Here is a 7,017-nt window from a genome sequence, read left to right on the forward strand (position 1 = left end):
TATCATTCCTTTGAGAATCATGTTTCTTCTGATTAACTCTTACAAAATTTTAAAAAGCAAAAATTAATACATTTCTCATGCAAAGTAATAAAAATAAATATTTTAAAAATTGTTTAGATGCATGACATAGTATAAAAATAGCTTTTGTGGTGAGAATAGAAAATATGAATTGGTGTGAGGATAGGTGAAATTTAAAACAAATATCAGGGAAAACTATGACCTTTTTTTTTGTTCCCCCTACTCTCAAAGATCATCCACTCATGTTTTCCAACCTGGTTTTGAGTTTATTCGTATTTTCTGGCCAATTGGGTATTTCTTCTCTGTCTCTGTAGCTCAGCTTTGTGATATTATTTTTTTACCCAGAATTTATCCAGATTCATTAGCAGAGTCAGCATGTTGCCAGAAGTTCCCTAATTTTTCTTTATTTTTTGCTTTGTGACCTTGGAAAGGAGAAATGAGCCCTAATCCCTTCTCTCGATATTCAGGAATGGAGGCTGATAATACCTGTGTTAGCCAGAAAGTGAGTTGATACTCTCAGAGCCCATTAGTAGGAAGATGAAAAGATGTGGGCATTGGCAAAGACTCCAAAACAGAAAAGGGGAGAGGAACCGGATCCGGTGAGTAAGGGAACCGAGAAAGTGCCAATGTCCCCATAAGGCTAAGCTGTTTCGACCATCCAGGCACAACAATGCCTCTCTGCCTGTACATGTAGCTAGGCAGCAGCTGCCCATGTTGCTTAGTAATCAACAGAAAGCATATGGCAGAGGAAGTTGAGTATATCTTGTCCATCTTTGATTTCTAAAATATTTCGACTTTCAATTTTTCACAGTTCAGTTCACAAATGCAGAAATCTCAGGGTCAATTAGCCTTATGTATTTTCACAAAGTTAAGTTTATCTTTCAACTTCAAAATACTGTTGAGCAGAATTGGAAAGCTTTTGGATATTTAGATACTTTTACTTTGGCATTTAGATCTATGACAAAAAAGATTCCATCCTTTTGATGGGTAACATTAATAATGCTGTTTCTGCAATATGCTGTCTATGAATTATGTCTCTTTGATGTGTGTTCTCAAGATTATTTATCATAATAAATATTTTATTATACAAAACAAGAGGCAATTTTATAACATTCACTTTTCTCATTCTGTTTAACCCTGTTTTATAATGTGGTAGGCATTTAAAAAATAGGAATTTGGTATGGTTTCGGAGAATAGTCTCAAGGAAGAGATCTATACCATGGCCTAATTTTGCACAGAGGTCAAGAAAGCACCTTGATTTAAAAAAATTTCCGCCCCCTGGGGCGGCATAATATAACATTAAATCAAGCAAATTCAATCTGCCATGAAGTCAGGCTTGTTAACAAACAAACCAATACAAGCCGCTAGGACTTTATTTGCATTCCACTGCTTGATCTCCCTGGAAATCCAAAAGACAAACAGCTTTTGTTCTCTCTTACTTTAGATAAGTCCCCTTGGGCAGTGGTCCCCCAACCTTTTTGGCACCAGGGACCGATTTCATGGATGACAATTTTTCCACAGACTTGAGGTGGGGGGGTAGGCGGAGCTCAGGCAGTAATGACAGCTATGGGGAGGGGAGGGGCTGTAAATACAGATGAAGCTTCACTTAGGCCCACTGCTCACCTTCTGCTGTGCAGTCCCCTCCCTGCCCCTCTTCTTAAATTTCATGGAAGACAAGGTTTCCACGGATGCGGGTGAAGGGAGGAGCGGGGAGTTGCAGAGCTCTGTGGTACCGGTCTGCAGCCCAGGGGTTAGGGACCACTGCCCTTGGGTACATATTTTGATAACATCCTGGACTTCACCTGCTGGTACCTAAGCACAGTTGCAATGGTATACTTGTCAGATTAATGTCTAACTGCACCTCTAGAACGAAAGGTCCATGAGGGCAAAAATGGTGATTTGTTTCGCCTTCAAATGTGTTTACAGTATCTAGCTCAGTGGCAGGCACTTAGGAGGTGTACACGGTGAATATTTTCTTGAATGAATTTATGAACATACAAAGATATGAACATATTATATAATTATGGACTGGCTGTGCTATACCATGCAATAATTCTTGTAATGAAGAAAACTTCTGATAATCATTGGAGCTGGCACAAATGTAAGAAGTGCAAGTGTCAGGATAAAATCTTGTTGACTATCGTGCCAATTTTAGTTGATTTGAGGTCCCATCTGGGAACCAATTTGGCAAGGATAATGGTTGTCAACTGTTCACTTCCTCATATGTATTCATTTGATTCCTTTAGTATGTATCTTTAGTCTCTTTCCTCTGCCTTCCAAACTCTATTACTTGACTTTCTCTAAAGATAACTACGTAAGAAGTTCACCCAAATACCATTTTTAAATTATTAATTTTTGGGTGAATAAATATAGAAACAGAAATTTGGGGGAAAATATTGTATAATTGTTTTGATTTGTGTAGGGAAGTTCTTGTTCCTTTAACACCTGAAACATAAGAGGTGCCATTTACAATTCTGTTTTTAACAATTCCACCTCTGAAAATAATTTACTTCAAGATACATTTATAATTTCTTCCTATCAACAAAACTATGACATTTAATTAGTAGAAGTCTGTCCGATGAAACATGGCTTGATTCAGTACATACCCTGAGAATATTTTCATCAGTATTTAGATTTGAACCTTGAATTTATTGCGTCCATTGTGGTCCCCTTATCATTATCAATAAGCACCTGTACAATTTTTTTAAAAAAGTTTGCAAATGTGTTTCAAAATCTGGTTACATTTAAAGAGCAATGTAAGAGTTTTATTGAAATAAACGAATAACAGTGTCAGGTTATAATACACTGGGCAGATGAAAACAGCAACCACTGCAAGGGAAAAAATATAACAGGGGAGGTTTTTTGGACCAAAGATCTAATCAAGATGATTATCTAAGGTGAGGAAGAAGAAATAAAAAGGACTAGAAACAATAAAAAGATACTTTGAAAGCTGATACCTCAACCTATAACACAGGCTAGATACTTATCTGAGATGAGTAAACTTCATCCTCTTCTGGTTCGCAGAAGTATGTCATGTTGTAAGTAAAGATGCAACTAAGTTTAATTTTCTCAAAGTTAAATATTTGAAAATTATTCATGCCTATTACATAGGGGAGGGCAATATATATTTCTCAAATGAAATGATGTCCTTTAGGAAATAAAGTTACTCTTGGTGGTTATTTTTTTCCATGTTTCTACCAACACCAGCCAAATCACTTTTGTGTGGTTAGGGTTGAGCATTTTTATTTTGAAGGCCTTTGTGGTAGACTTTTCAAAAGTTGGGACCAATCAGGAGATGGAATCAGAGCAAGCTGCTCTACCTAGATGCTTTGTCATGTGCTCATCACTTTGAGGATTTGCTTGGCATGTCTCAAAGACATCCGGGGTTTACGTAAACCCAAAGTTTATCACAATTTCATTGCTAAAGTTGGACAGGATAGAGTGTAAATTCTGAGGCCTGGATAAACTGGTTACAGAAATGAGGAATTACTATTTGGAACGTGACAACTGTGGATTAAAGAGATATTTCTTAGATCAAGGAAGTTTTTCTTTTTTTTAATGTATGTCTTTTAAAAAGGCGGTTATATGATTTTTCTCCATAAAAGACAGGAAGATGAGAGAACTGTGCTTGTCTCATAAAAATGGGCCTATGATAATGTCATATATTGTGGAAGTGCTTTGAAAAGTGTCCAATATGTAAGATGTCTAGTTGAAAGATTTTTTATTGTTATTAAAAGCTGATATTTTAATGAATAACAGAATTAAAAAAATAGATTTTAAAAGGAAAACATACCTCTATTATAAAATGTTTTATAAAATAGAGGGGGAAGTATAATTTGTGGATTGGGTCCTTTGACTTTGCAAATGATCATAAAAACAGTGAAAATAATATTAGCCTGCAAAATAATGCATTTTATACAAAAGAAAAATTACTGAGGAAATAAGAGTGACACAGAACTTCCATATTGTATCACAAGGCAGCTGTCTTCTGGTCAAACAGCTGGACTTTCATTCGTTTGCAGATCTTGGACTAGCCATGTGTTTATTATGCAATTAAGGATGACCGGGTTTCTAAAAATTCAGTTGAGGTGTCTTAGATTTCATTAATTAAGGCGAACATTTATTGAATGCCCACCATGTGCTGGCAGTTTGTTAGCTGCTGAGGATTCAAAGACTTACACGATATTGTCTTTGAGAACAGTAATCCGCTGACTTAAAAAACTCATACAAAAAGTAGGTGGGGCCTGGTACTTACACAGTATAAATCAAAATCTTTGGTTTTTCTATAATAAACATTTAATTTTAATTTCTAAAAGAGAAATGAACACTCCTTTGCAAAGACAGTCTTTTTCCTCTAAGCAGCGGTCCCCAACCTTTTTGGCAGGGACCGGTTTTCATGCAAGAGAATTTTTCCACTGAACTGGGGCGGGGGCCAGGGAAGGGAGGCGAAGCTCAAGCGGTGATGGCATGGGGAGCAGCTGTAAATACAGATACAGATGAAGCTTCCCTGCTGGCCCACCGCTCACCTCCTGCTGGGCAGCCTCCTTCCTAAGTTTCTGGAAGATAATTTTTCCACTGAAGGGGTCGGGGGAGGCAGAGCTCTTCGGCCTGGTCTCTAATAGGCCAGGGATCGCTTCTGGTCTGTGGCTCCCGGGGTTGGGGATCAGCAGCTCTAAAGGCAAAACATCATTCTAGAATTACAATAGGTCTTAAAAAAAGACAACGATGGTAAAGAGCCTAGAAAAACATGTCATGGGAGGGGCAGCAGTGGGGAGTAGGGATGCACCTGGCGCAGTTTCGGTAGGCATGCTGTCTTCAAACATTTTGAGGGCTGTCGGGGGAGTGGATCAGTCTCGTTCTGTTGTTCAGAGGTCAGAGCTGTGAGGTTGGGAGTAAATACCTCTAAGTAATGATGGTTTTTCCAAGTAACTGTTGGAGTGTCCAGCACTGATGTGGGCTCTCTCCTGCCCCAGGAGTTCGTGCAGGAGCTGAGTACCCACATTTCAGGGTAGATTTACAGATAAATTTCCAAATCAGGAAGAAGTTGTACTTGGTAAGCACTAAGATTCCTTCTTCCTCTGCTAATTTGTCATTCCAGACATTTGGGTTAGGATGAGTCTTGTGTGTCAAGACACAGAGTTGTTACTGAGGAGCTGTCTGTGTGGGAGAAGTTATTAGTTGTTAAATATACGTGGCAGTATTAATTTACTCTTCACAGACACCTTATTTCCCTGGATACCCCACAAAATTAGATAAATCAATGAAACAATGATATGGTTTGTTAAATGAAGCCATTAAAACACTTTTACCAAAGACCGAAAAGGTTAAAATTCACACCTAGCTTCTAATTTAAAAGTAGAGAAAGGGTTTCTTAGAAAATGGGGATGACTGGGTCGTAACACATTTTCTTATAAATGAAAATCAAATCACCATAGTAGCAAGTTCATAAACCTTTCAGGGGGCCCTAGGGAAGCTATGATGAAAGGAATTATTACAGCCTAATTGACATTACCATAAGGAAACGTAACAGCAATTTTTTTTTTGTCAATTAGAGATTTCAAAATATTTTAAAGGAGCCACAAATAGTGTAATGTTTTTCAGCTACAAAATGGATTTTTGAATCCAGATAAGAAGGCAGAATACATATATTTTGTGCAAAATTAAATTTTCATGTTTGTGGTTTTAAGAAGCTCTAGTAGAGGCGTGAGCTCAGTAATACTGTACCCTTAGTAAATGCAACCAAGGAAGGAGAGGAGTCCTAAAGGAGATGTCTTTCCATCATATACGTTATAATCAGATTCCCACTCGTCTGTGTCCTTGCGCATACCCGTGCCAGCCCACTGCACAGCCCAGAGGGGTTCTCAGAAAGGGAGTTAATATTAAATGAAAACCTTTGGTCTCTCTATACTTATGGCTTTCACTTAGTCTCCTGGGAAGGTATAAATTGTTTCTAGATCTTGTGATAGGCTTATCCACCAGTCTGTGTTCAGTCCTCTTCATTTCTTTTAATCATTTGGTTTGGAGTGTGTTGAAACAAAGGCAGATGATATGTGCCAAATGCATCTTCCCTATCCCTCTACAACCAAATAATAAACAAAACGAGCAGTGTCTGGTAAGGGAACCTATTTGAAAACAAAATAAATAGCTCTGTTACTTCAATGGCTTGTGTGAATTAAACACCCAACTTGATGGGATGGGCCTCTCAGTCCATTTGTTCTCGGTGACTCAGGGATCACACTGGGATTTTAGAGCTGGAGAGAATCATAAACACTATATAGATCAGTGCTTCCCAAACCTGGCTATTTCAGAGTCACCGAAGAGGTTTTTTCAAAAATTTATATTACCGTACTGATCTCACTGCAGATCTAGCAAAGTAGGGTCCCTAGGCTTGGCTCTGGCAATTTCCCCTGGTAATTCTGATTTGAAGGAAAGAGATCTGGTCTTACATCTTTACTTTATGGAGGTCTAGAGAGAATGGGGATTGTGTGTCATCAACACGTTTAGATTTGATTGAATTAAATGACTCGCCCAGGGGCTGGTCAATGCCAGAGCCAGGGCTGGAATCCAGGTGTCCCTGCTTCCAGTTTTCTTTTTATACCACCACCCACTTCTATGACCAACATCATTCGGAAGCATGAAATTCATACTGACTTGTGAATAAAAAGTGTCTGGAAGTACCTGTCTGAGAATATTACACACACACACACACACACACACACACACACACTCTCTCACACTCACAGCCCAGAACTTTTGAGCTTGCTCACTGCCTTTGACACACCTTTCTCCAATTCTATCTCTCGACATTTTAATCTTCTCCTTGAGAGAGCTTCCTGAACTTGGTCTTCTCTTTGGCTGTTTCCCTCATTCTTCTCTCAGGACTCCCAAAGGCTGTTCATCTGTTCCCGCTCATTTTCTGCCAAGACTGTTCCTCACAGGAGGGCTGGCCATTATGCTGTCTCCCCACTTTCCATTCTGTTCCTTCTAAGTCTAGTGAGA

Source organism: Propithecus coquereli, unplaced genomic scaffold, assembly GCF_000956105.1.
Source record: "Propithecus coquereli isolate 6110/MARCELLA unplaced genomic scaffold, Pcoq_1.0 Scaffold24, whole genome shotgun sequence".
Taxonomy (NCBI): domain Eukaryota; kingdom Metazoa; phylum Chordata; class Mammalia; order Primates; family Indriidae; genus Propithecus; species Propithecus coquereli.